Here is a 12,969-nt window from a genome sequence, read left to right as displayed (position 1 = left end):
ACTCACTTCTTGTGCTTTCCGAAGTCCCTTGTCTTTTGCTTTTGGCCAGTCCAGTGCCGTTCAAAAATAAGATGAATGAGAACCTTGAAAGGAAGAAAAACACAATGTGAGTAGGAGCTGTGAGATTGTTTGCAGGTTTACTTTAGGGAAGAGGAAAAGGGAGAGAGTCTCAGAGCCTGGTCTGTCTGCACAACAGCCTGGAAATGCCCGAGTAGCTGGTGTGTCCATTCTCTAGCTCAGGAACTGACAGTTCACCTTCAAACCTTGTGTTTTCATAAGTACAGGTGTCTCCATATGTGTGACTCAATCAGGAATACAAACCCCACACATACCCTGAAACAAGGCTTGAGATTTAAAGTTTTATCTCCCCCTTTATGGGTAATGAAAGGCAGGAATCATGAAATTAGACAGCTGCATAAATACTCCTCTGTGTGAGAAAGGATGAATGAGAGCCAAGAAAGAATAAAGAAGGAGAAAAATACAGAATGAGAGGATATTTAAAGAAAAATTTGCATACTGTTTTGTCAATTCCTTACACATGCTTTGCAGTTTTCTCTGTGTGGTATAGAGCTATTCTGGCATGCAACTTTGAGGTGTAAAATATGTCAGCATTGAACTTTGATGTTTGTAGATGTTTGTGTTTAAACATCATGTTGAGATTTACAAATTCTTGGAAGACAGAGCAAACAAGTTGCCTGACCTTTGGACCCAAGCAATTTGCTGGAGGTGTATTTATATTATCTGTTAGAATACCATGCTTCATTATTTATTTAGCCCGGCTGGTTGCTAGCCTGAGCTCTGGTATTGAAGTACCACCATTTCTCCAGCTAGCTCCAGAGCTGCTTTAGCTGCAGTTGAGCTGGACACTGAACAATGGCCATCAGCCCTAATGAACTTGGTGACATGGGCCAAAGGAGTGGGAGCTGTTCAAGATAGAGAGCCGAGGATGAAATGACTGTAAACAGCTACAGACTGAAGTTCATTTGTATGTCTTATCTATAACATCTCTACGTATCTTAGAAGGAAAGATAAAGGAAATGATTGTTGGGAGCCTTTGTACTTGTCTTGTGATCTTGTGAAATGCTGTGTGGTTCCTAGTTAGTATTTAGAACTTTGAGGGGGTTGCGTTATGTGTTTTTTTTCATGTCTGTCATCAAGGTGATCCAGTATTTGCTTTTACTGAGTTGAAATTAGATTCTCCTTTCAGTTCCATCATGGCTATCCAGTAAGTCAAGTATGGTACTCGGCAAGTTTTGATGCTCTCTGGCAGTGGCACTGCCTTTCTGCCTTTGGTAGTGGCACATTTTCCCTGCAACACTAAAGTAGGCTTATTCTTGGCTTCCTTCCCATTTTTAAGGACAGTTTTATCTGGATGTGGTAGCTTCCATTCCCATTGCGCTGAGATTTCATTTCTTTCTTGCCTTCTGTGCTCAGCCCTGACTTTGTGAATGTGCTGCAGTTTCCATGTAGAACACAAGACCTCTGTTCAGCGCTACTCTTTGATTTTATGCTTTGCTTTAGACAATCAAAAAGAAAACTAAAAAGGCTTGAAGTAGTTAGCAAGTCATCCCTCAGTGAGGCTTGTCAGAAGTCACTACTGTATTTTTCTGTTGTCTTTTTACATGGTTCTTTTACAGTTAGAGCAAAGCTTGAATTATTGAGCATCATTAATAATGCCTGGCAGATTCATAGTGACAATATTCCAAGTTTAAAAAACTTACACCAAAGGCCTGAAATTCTGAGGCCAAGCACGCTGTTACTTAGAGGAGAACAGAAACAGGAACATATAGGTTCAAGTTCTAATAGGGGGTGTGCAGTGTAACCCACCATGTGCTTGCGCACACAGACATAGTGACGGAGTTTTGGAGGTAGGCGGCGATATATAACCATATTTTTGAGATTAGAATCTTCTGAAAGATAGGTTAGTTGAGGCTGTTAGCATCTGAAATTTCCTCTGATAATTAGACTGGATTGGATCGCATCTTGCACTCTGTCTTTGGTTTCCCAGGCTGGTTTTGTTACTCATGAATGAAGTGTATCTGAGCAGTTTTTGCATCAGATGACAAGTGTTGTATCTGACTAAGATTATGAATAGTCACATCTGCAACTTTTTTACTGTAAAATTTGATCCTGCATTTAAAGCTATGAAGATGGCAAGAAATAAAGTAAAAAAAAAAAAAAAAAAAAGTTCATATAAATGGAAATACAATGTCTTCTGCTTGATAGATACCTGAAAGGAGGATGGAGCCAGGAGGTATCTGGTCTCTTCTCCCAGCCACCTCCTCTTGATAGGACAAGAAGAAACATCTTCAAGCTGCGGCAGGGGAGGTTTAGATGGAGATGAGGAACAATTCCTTCCCCAAAGGGTGCTCAGGCATTGGAACAGGCTGCCCAGGGCAGGGCTGCAGTCACCATCCCTGCAAGTGTTCACACACCGTGGAGACGAGGCCCTCAGTGCCATGGGTTAGTGGTGGCCTTGCCAGTGCTGGGGAATGGCTGGACTGGATCATCTTAAAAGTGTTTTCCAAATTGGTTCATTCTGTTATTCCATAGTTGAGCATGGAGACGGAAATTCTCAATCCAACAGAAGTCTGTTGGGCATGATCATGCAGATGCATCTTGATTCCCATTCTCTAATCTCTTTCTTTTAATCCATTGCTCTGCCATTGTGCCTTCAATGAGACTTGGACAGAGAAATGTCCAGGAGACATTTCCTTCTGATGTGCTGAGTCTTTTCTCATGGTTGTTCATTGGCCTCACTGATGAGATGGCCAATAAGGGGACAAAGTGATCGGTAGCAGTTGTACTTCCAGTTTTGAAAGTGTGTGTCTTCTGTTTTGTTTTCAATTAAAACAACCAGTGATTTTTAGGCAATGCACAACTTTAGTCATTAGATCATCCTTGTGCAGGTGTATACTAAGAGCTCAAAGGATCCCTTTTTACTTTCATGTAGAAGTTTTCAGAAACTCGTTGGTCATGGGAGGCATTGTGTATTTAAATGCTTCCTGTAGCACTTCCAGCAAAAACCAAAAGCATGCAAATTTGCTGAATGCAGAGGAAGAGTGGTTTACAGATGGTAGGGGACATGTTAGTGTTATTATGAAGTATGGATAGCACTGAATGCTCTCTGGAAGTACTCAAGTGTTGTAATTCAGCTTTCATGCTGTTTCTCAGAGATGTGGCCAAATTCAGAAGTGCTGGCTGAGGAGCTACTTTGCTGTGGCTGAATTACTGGAGAAACGTACTTATTGCCTTTGGTACCTTCTTGCTTGCTTGCAGCATTCAAGATCTTCACTATTGCAGGCTTTAACTCTTGAGATTTTTTTGGCTACACCTTAAAAGCACTTGATGAACAGTCTCTGCGTTAGGCTCACATATTGGGAGCTTTGTTAAAGCTCTTACCTGTTGCTTTTCTGTGGTGAGCCAAAATGGCAGAGGATATCGGTGTTAATGAAACAGGAGAAGGAGAGATTTTTATGAGTTTATGATTTAATGCCTATGAAATAAAAATCCAGTTCCAAAGCCTAATGGTGTTTTGCAAAGAATATACTGCATAAACGAGTTAATGTTGGAAAGACTGGCTCCTTTGAATAATATATCTTGTGTAGAAGAACAGCCCTCTACAGATGTGAGTAGACAGAGGGACGGGGACGTAGGGGCTCAATGGGTTCATTCACTGGTGCTTAAGTGTTGGAAAATAATTCTGGTTTCCTCTAAGCCATTTGCTTTTCCTACAGCATTTTCTGTTACAGCCCCTTTGCCAGAGAGTTGTCAGCCCTGGTTTTGATGATCTCCAGTGATGAAGTTTTGATTTGTATGTCTTTTGTGTGTCATTTGCATGTCTTGCTCTTTGTCAGGTTTTCAGGCATTTCCTTGAGGTCTAAAAACATTCCTTGTAATTTTTACCTACTTTGTTCACACATTGTTTAATCTGAGGTCTGACTGAACAGGAAAGAGGTGTTTGATTCTTAGACATTCTGGGTTATTAAATGTCACCAAAACCTAAAAAAGTAACTGAAAAATATACAGGATAGAAACAAATTTGCAATGTGTGTATGTATTTTAGTATTCAAAGTTATCTGATGGTGACTTTGGAAGAGTTTCTCAGGCCTTTCCTATTAGGAGACTGGTCAAAACCCATTGATATTCCTTAGGGTTTTTATTTACACGGAGGGAAATACGAAATCAGCAGTACAGATCTTCAGCAGCATATCTACAAGAGATATGTTCCTTTGTGCTCAGTTCTGTGGTCTCAGTTTCTTTCACAGCTTGTATATTCTGTGCTCCTATTTGGCCTTTTTTTTTTTTTCCCCCTCCAGCTGTGATATGTTTAGCTTTTTGGTAATCGTAGATCTTGAATGAAACAGAGGGCTTCTAGGGAATCAGGGGTGTTCTGGCATGACAGATGCCTCCAAAATACCAAATGGGTTAGGGGCAGCCCTTGGGTCAGCGTGACAGTAATGCAGAGAGGAGCTGAACAGTTTTTCACATTCCTCACTGTGCAAGAAATCACCTCATGAATACACTGGAAGATCTCTCACTGGTTTGTCCTCTGGACATCCACTTTCTGTCCTGCAGGAGACTGAGGCCAGAGGGTTTGCATGCCTGTGCAGTGATGAGGTAAGCAGTCTGGAGTAGCAGGACAGACAGGAGCCCTTGCAGGATGGCAGGGAGCGGGTATCACCACTAGCAGCACCAAACGGAAGCTTCACTCTTGTGTGGAATGTGCTGCTTAAGAGCCATGACCCTGCTCTGTCATCACTGCAGTCTAGACAGTTCTGTCTGCAAGGTGCTTTTAACAGGATGGCAGTATGATGGGCAGCTGTAGAACACCACAAATGCAATAATGAGTGATGATTATGGGATAGCGAACAAAGATCCTGAAGGCAATTCTTAAACTTTTGCTTTGAAAAGTGATCAGGGATTTTTGGTGGTTGTGGTTTGGTTTGTATTGTGCTTCTATCACTCCTGATTTTGTTCAGGCTACAAAAAAAAAAACAAAAACAACCTCAAACTGAAATTTCAACTGTTCCTTCCATCATTATTTTCACAACATTTTTAAAGCCAGACCTTAATGCCTTCATTTAGGAAGATATTTTGTCATTGGAGTGTGCTATCCTCTTTCAGTTCAATTACAATTGGGTTGTAATAAAAAGTCAGTGGATGAAGGAACACCATGGAAGGGATGAGAGCTGTGCAAGCCCATGCTGCTGCTGAAACAGGGCCAGTTTCCCACAGTGTTCCACTGAATTCAACAGGACTGAAAACCACAGAGGAGCTGCAGGTGCTTGAGAGTCTTGTATAGTTGGAGAGATTCAGCTGCCTGGGATTTTTGACTATAAATGGTGGTTAGGATGAGAGTATTGCAGAGAGGTTATGTAAAAAATGGCACCAAGTCTTAGATGTTGGCCTTGTATTCCCAGTAATGGGAGATTTGGCAAGTTTTGAAGTGAGATTTTCCAGTGGCATGCTCCTCCTGCATTAGTTACACAAACAGCATCTGTAGTTCAGTGCATATTTCACTTTGGTCTTTATGAATCATGTTGACATTGTCCTGGTTTGTATAAGTATATACAACTTTCAAATACTTTTTTATAACTTAAACCGATGCTATATGATAGAAGATTAATTGCGTTATGACTAGAGCTGGAAAGGAAATGAATACTAATCACCTGAAGAGAGGGCAAAATACTAAGACTGATGCTCAAAGTCATTCAGAGTTGTGACCTTTTTAAATGTGTAGGACAATAACTAACAGCATCTCACACAGATTTCAGTGAGAGTTCTTAATCTAAAATGTTTTAAAACATTGGTCATTCTCAACATTCATCCCTGATTTCACTTTCAGATCCTGCAGAATACTCTTACTATACTGTATTTGAGAGTTAGCTCTTGCCTAAGTAAGAACCTGACATCAAATTCTTAGTGCCCAGGAATTTTAATCTGCCATGGAGTTCCATCCAGCTGGGCTACAAACCTAAAAACATTTCTTTGGTCATGTACAAGGGTGTATCATTGCTGATAATGGAGCTGGGAAGAGAGGAGATCATACCTGAAGTAAACTCACGAAGCCCTTCTGCTTGCTGCCTGTCAGGTTTTAAATGTACTGCAGCTGGGCCAGCCATCAAGTAGACACTTGTGTTCTGCAAGTACTAACTGATTTCTGACATCTACCTTGCAATTCATTCTGAGTGCAGAACATGAATAGACCTGATCTGGCTACCCCAGAGATGAGTTCTGATAGAAGGAAAAGAGCTGATTTAAAATTACATCATTTCAGAGCTAGGAGAAACTCATTTTTCCTGGAAAATGATTAATCCCCATGTACTTGGTTTTAACAGGCACCATGCTGCAACATAAAGAAATCAGAAAGCCTTTAAAAGTACGTTTATAAAAGAAATAGACACAGTTCCAATGTACTTTACCCCATGCAAATGCAGTATGTGAATGTGCTGCACAAACAGATGTTGAGTTGGCCTGGTGCGTGATCATTTCTAAAAGGCTCAGCATAAAATTTATGTATGTATTTTTAGGTTCCAGTACTAAGACAGCGTTGTCAAGAGACCATCTGTCCACATCCTGAATGCTTTTTATGCCCTGCTGAGATACCAGAATGACATACAGTCTGTGTAGCTAATGGATTTCTCTGTAGTGATTTAGAGATGCAAATAAGCATCTGAAAAGGCAATCTCATATGTCTCAAAGTGAAAAATACTCTCATTTCAAAGGAAATTCTGCATTTTCTATGTTGTAGGTAAGAAAATAGTAGTAGTAGTAATAAGAGAATATTTACCAGTACTGCACACATCAGGTTCTAGGTAATTAATCTCTCCTGTTGTGTGTGTGGTTGAAAAAAACCCCAAACAGAGGAACTGAACAGTTTCAGGCATATTTTAATGATGGTTACTTTAATCTTATTTAAATTTAAGCACTTAATCTTACAGTGAGCTATTAGAGCATGTCATAATGTAGCAGTAAGCAGAAATACATGAAAAGAATTGGGGAGTGAATGTTTTTCCATGTCATGCAAAATAATATATTAACTTGGAGCATTTGGTAAACTGTGAGAGTGTAGATTTGATTGAGTGGCTTTATGATCTCTAGGAAAGCTTTCTTTCTATAAAGATTCTATACTGACAGCAGCTTTATTTAACAGCTTCCTGCTGACAGCATGCTTCCTTGTTGATTGAATTTAAGGATGGGCAGAAGAACCCTTGTCCCAAGTCCCAGGCTCGGATGGCACTGAGCCTGTTGTGTGTGCCTGTGCCAAGGCCATCCCTTTGAATAACACCTTCACAAAATGTCTCTGTTTGGCAAGTACAGTCAGAATTTATCTGCTGTCAGATCTGTTGATGTCTGTGAAACAGTGTTCCGGACGGAGCTGTTTTAGTTTATAATTTAGAACATACCTGTCTTTTGTTACTGGGTATGTTGTAAGGAGAATAAATGATGTTAACAAGAAGTGGAACTTGCAGAGTAACAGGCTTGTCATCTCACATCAGGATACAGTGATGTTGAGTGAAAATATTGTCCCAGTGAGACTGTGCTGTCTTGGCACACCAAAAGCCAGCACTTCTTAAAATGCTTAAGGGCTGGCACCAAGACAGTTAAATGAGGCTTCCCACAAAAGCTAAGGACTGTGTCAATACTGTAAGAAATCCTAAAGTAAGTGAGATGAGGTCATATATTAATGTTGTTGTAGCACCTCAGAAACCCACTCATGCACCAGAAATTATTTAGCATAAAGATACTAAATGAGCTGTATAAGGACATTAGAAAGATGCTTACCTCAGGATTTACAACACAGGTATGAAACAAAAGGCAACAACTGAATACAAACACAGGAGTCTGTACTGATGGTGGTTTCAGCACCACTCATTTGGCCGTTTTGAAGTTTTTGGAAAGGCATCACAGCAATGGAAGTTTTAAGGTGGGATTTGAAGAGCAACAATGAAGAGTTTTGGGGAATGTTTTCAGTGTGGTGGAAAACACAAAGGGTTTTTTAAAAGTTAATGCTGGGAGGTAAAGGCTGCAGTAGGAGATCTGATGCTAAATGAAAGGTGATCAGGAATGTGGGGATAGCAGCCTTGAAAGCCAATACAGAAGTTTAGATCTGGAAAGCTTAAAGGGGAGGCAGGGAGATTCAAAGTGAGAGTTGACCTGGTTGAAGCAGTGAACTAGGTTTGGGATTGCGAGCAGGGGGGTTGGGGCAGATGACCTCCAGAGGTCCCATCCGGCCTCAGCCATTCTGTCATTCTGTGATCTTCATCTTACTTGTATGAAGAAAGCACAAGGCTGCTTTTCTGAATTGCATGGCTGACAAGATGGGTTTGGTCTATGATGTTTCAACTTGCTTACCTGTAGTGATCCATTCCTCTTTTATTTGTGTGTTTTCATCAACTACTGTGGCTTGTAAATGTGCTGCTGTATTTCTGTTGCGTTTTGTCATGAGTCTGGCACAAGCTAGGAAAAAGTTGTCTCAGATATGTAGCACTGTTTCCATCTGACTTATATAGGTAGGTTTTACTGCATTATAAAATGAATTCAACATGTTGTTGAGCTAATGTCTCATTAGTCTGGCAGAGCAATTTGCTTTAAGTGTGAGTATAAGCCCTGCGCAAATTTCTAAGCATTCTGACTAAAAAGTTTAGAAGGAATCAAAGGTAGATATATAGATGTATTTATTTGTTTATTTATTTATTACCTTACTGTGTAAACCTGTCTTGATAGGGTGATATTATACAGTGGATAGTAAAAATCCACTTGGAAAACTCTGAACAGACTCTGAATTACATTCCTCAGACAGATCAGCAGCATTCAAAGAGAACAGACACAAGGTTAGGACATCAAGAGCTAGCTGATTTTACATCATAGAGCCAGACTAGGAACACAGCCTTACAGTAAGCTGAGAGGTATGAAAGTATTAGGGCATTTTTCCCAAGAGAACTAGGACAAATAGATGATGATGATGGTGAACTCCACTGAGTAGTCATTAATTCTACAGGAGCTATGGAAGAAGAAAAAAACCACAGCAGTTTCCTTCCACAAAAGCTGGACAAGCATGTAGAAATTTCGTATCTTTCCTTCTGTATGGTTTGAAAATGTCAGCTAATGCTTATTGATTTTGTGTGCTTGCTGTAAGATCCATTACCAAATGTTGGTTAGTTTTTAATGTTCATTTTTCACTTTGATTTCTGGACTGAATTAAACATATAAATCGAATACCATTGCTCCTGTAAGGTATTGTGTAGGAAAGGGAGACTCAGAACAGCCTCAGAGGTGCCCACCAAGAGAGAACAAACTCTGGAATTCATAGACTTGTGTGCTTATCAGGAATATAAAGCAGAAATTATTAGATCTTTTTAGCTGGGCCCAGACCCTGTTCTTCAAAGCATTATGTCAATATGCTAAAGAGTCAAACAAGTCAGACACAGGCACTGCCAGATCCATTGGCTGATAACACTGACGCCAGCAGAAAAGGGTCAGATCCATGGTGTTTGACCTTTATTCCAGTGGAGATTAAATTGATTCTAATTAATAGACTTGGGAATAGATGGGTACCTTGCCAGAATTTAAACTGTTCATCCTATTAGCTTAGGCATAAACTGTGCATAATTACAGAAGGATTCTGTGGACAGCCACCCTTATGCTGCCACCTTAATTACAAATTCTTGAATACAGTGCCACAGAGCTTGTTTTGAGTAACATTGGGGTTTCTGTTTTCTAACACTGCCTGAACAAACGTGGCAATGCTCCACTTACAGCAATAAAATAGTGTTTGAAAGCACAAATGCAGCTCTGCTGAAATCAGTTATGCTTTATGTATGTGACTGAGATACAGCTGGCTCTCAGTATGTAATCAGTGGCAGTTGGACCTCTGAGTACACTTAAACAACACACAATTATACGTCTTGTGAGGTGGTGTAAAAATGATGCCCAGAAAGATCCTGGGCTGATACAGGGTGATTATCCTGTAATATGACATATTTTTAGCCACAGGTTAGGATGAGTCTATGTAAGCTATAAAGGTGGGATGGTAGTTGTACAACCTGGATAATATATTTCATCCTTGATCTAAATGAAACAGCCATTTAAAATAGGTGCAAATGGAGTTCAGGCTTGACTGCCAGCATTCCTCCTCTTGGTCAGCACAGATACCAGGTTCCACCAGTTGCATCAACAAGTACTGTTTGTCATTTAGATGCATCTTCTTTTCTAGTGAGTCCTGGACTGAAACTGTGAGCCAAATGTCTGTGAGTGCTGACTTGTATCAGGTGCAAACTTCAGACACTGAACAAAACCTCATTTTGGTGTTTCTTAGAAGCTTCACTGAACAGCAGATGCTTCCTGCGTAGCTAGGCCTACGCTAAGAAGTCAGGAGCTACCACTCAATGAAAGCACAGTATTTTAAGTAATTATAATTGGGTTTTTGTTCCAGTTGCCCTTTGAATCACACCCAAGTGTACAGACTTGCATCCCATTACCTGAAAGCAGGAATTGTTAGACAATTGTTTAACTGGACCTTAAGGAAAACCTCAAATATACTAGACTTAAAATAACTTAATGGGAGTGGATATTGTAGAGATACTGCACAGCTCACCTTTAAGTGCCCTTAGAAAGAATGGATCAACAATGACAGTAGACAATCACAAATTTTCAATGTGAAGATTAAATTAGTGTTTGTCTCAGACTTGTCATTTTAATCTCTTTGCTTGTAGTAAACAGAGACAACTTGTCTCTCTGATCAGCACATTCACTGGGTAAGATTTAGCTGTGGTGTTTTGGAGCAGGGATAGGAAATCCTGACATTTGCTTCCAGCAGCTTAGTTTTATGTTGAGTACAAACTCAAATTCTGTAAGCCCTACCTCTTAAAAAAACCCATCACCAGTGAGGACAAAACCCAGCTTACTGCCTTAAAGAGAAGAGATCATTCTTCCAAGTAGAATATTAAAGACATCCAGCTGGTACAGGTGCTTCTTTCCCAAAGTGGTAATAGAACAGGGCTGGCTCTGATCACAGTGAGCTGTCAGAAATGATGTAAGAACATTTCCAAGACTCTTGGGAAACACAGGAGCCCTGTCTCAGTGAGCACAGCTGACTGATTTGAGGTTCTGAGGTACGCTGGTTGTGCAGTGTTGCAGAGTGTTCTTTGTGTTGTTATTTGATTTTAATCCAGGCCCCTTGGAGATGATTGTCTATGTTGTGTTTAGATTTGTATGTGTGCTTTATGGAAGCAAGAGGTTTGCCTCTTCAAAAGCAGAACATTCAACCATCAAAGGGGTTTTTCAGAGTTTCATTTCCTTAGATGATGATATGCAACCAGAGCAGTTTACTTTGTGACACCTTTTCTGCTGTGAGGATGTGCATGTGTGTCCACACGTGTGTGTGGGAAGCTTGTGCACATAGTGAACTGGCACCTTGTATCTCCTTTACAGCCTCAAGTTCGTCATTGGGTCAGCCAGCTTCTTGTGACATCAGTGCACTTGTTTACTGCTCTCACAGAGGAAGTGGTGTGCTGGGGCTTCGGCCACTGTCATCGTCTTGGTTTAGCCCAGCAGTTTTGCAAAACCAGAGAGCTCAAAAAAGTGTCCTTCTCCTTCTGTAAAGTCATTTTCAGTTTCTCTTCCTGAATGGCTTAAAAGGGAAAACAATGGATTGAAAATTCTTAACCACTGAAATTCTATTACAAGAACAGGATTTCCTGTTGTCATTGAGATTGTACAACCCAATAATCAGAAAGCTGGTTGTGGATTGAAAAAAGATCCATGTCAAAGGGAGTCAGTGTAATGGGGACGAACTGTGCTGCAGTACATGAAGTCAGAATGGCTGCTTTGCCACTAGAATCAGTAAAACCAGTTAAAATATTTTTGGTTTCCTTTTGAGTCACAGATTTAGGCCAAGTAGTGTTACTTGTTTCTGGATCTAGGCTATTAAGGGCAATTTTAACTATGACAATTCAGATTTCCCACTGCCTGCTGTCAGTCAGCACCCCTGCAAATTGCGTCATTTAGGTCATCTGGGTCTGTCTTTCTGTGTACCTATAAATATTTTCCAGTGGAAGTAAAGATTGTTCTACAGTGAATACGAGTCAACCCAAATGAGGCCTGGTTTTTAGGGATCAATTTCGCACACTTCATTGAAGTAGTTTACAGATCCCCAGTGCTCTGCAGTCTCCTGGTAAGTAGAAAACCCTCATAGCATCAAGCTCTGCTTGTTACTGACTTTGAACACATCAAGGAATTACTGTGCCTCAATATTGTATTACTGCCTCCTCAGCTAAATCCTAGGTACTGACCAGGTTACATTATGTATAGTACTGGACAATATCTCATGTTCTGTGATATCTGAATTAATTTTATGTTCATGTTAAAGTGAATTAGCTTCATTTTGCATTGCAGTGGCCTAAAAAGCACACCTGTGATAGACAGCCACATCTGAAGGATAGTGACTTCGAGGGAGCTGTAACTTACTGATATGCTGCAGCTTGATTTATGATTGCCTGGTCAGTTTAAATAGTGTCTTTGAAACAGAATGTGATTAGAATTGCTTGATCATTTCTGGGTAAAAGTAATGGTGAGAACTGTTGTTTCTACATGTTGATATCATTGTATTTAACTAGAACTGTACTTGTTTACATGTTTTACAAGCAGGGTAGCTACTTCATTTTAACAGTGTATTGGCAAAATTGGTGTAGTAGTAAGTGAAAGACCCTTAACACCCTGCTGTACCCCTTGGGGATACATACTCTGGGGGCTTGCAGTTCTCCCATCCCCATCCTCCTTCTTTGAGTTACTAGGCTGAGAGAGTCATATCTGTGCTGAAAACTGTCATTTGTACAACGAATAGATTTTAGAAATTCTGCCCTGTTGCATAGCAACAGCCACCATTAAAAAATAACATTTAGAAAGGTACATAAAAAGACAGGAAACTGATAAGTATTTCAATATTGCTTTCTTCTATGCGGTATT

General features: G+C 40.2%; 1 protein-coding gene across 3 annotated transcripts in view; it reads left to right on the top strand.

Annotated features, from left to right (window-relative positions):
- The window catches only part of DHRS3 (dehydrogenase/reductase 3), a 34,757-nt gene that overhangs the window by 1,604 nt on the left and 20,184 nt on the right, over positions 1-12,969 (top strand). The window contains exon 1 of one of the 3 annotated variants that reach the window (XM_065696244.1): positions 875-985. The exons of 1 other annotated variant lie outside the window; for it this stretch is intronic. The gene's annotated coding sequence lies outside the window, so the exon portion shown is untranslated. Of the gene's footprint in view, positions 1-874; positions 986-12,086; positions 12,179-12,969 lie in introns of those variants that run through there. One more of the 3 variants, XM_065696245.1, reaches the window with a different exon arrangement.

This window comes from Lathamus discolor, chromosome 16 (genome assembly GCF_037157495.1).
Source record: "Lathamus discolor isolate bLatDis1 chromosome 16, bLatDis1.hap1, whole genome shotgun sequence".
Lineage (NCBI taxonomy): Eukaryota > Metazoa > Chordata > Aves > Psittaciformes > Psittacidae > Lathamus > Lathamus discolor.
Note: the sequence above shows the minus strand (reverse complement) of the source record. Positions and strands in the feature narration are given on the sequence as shown.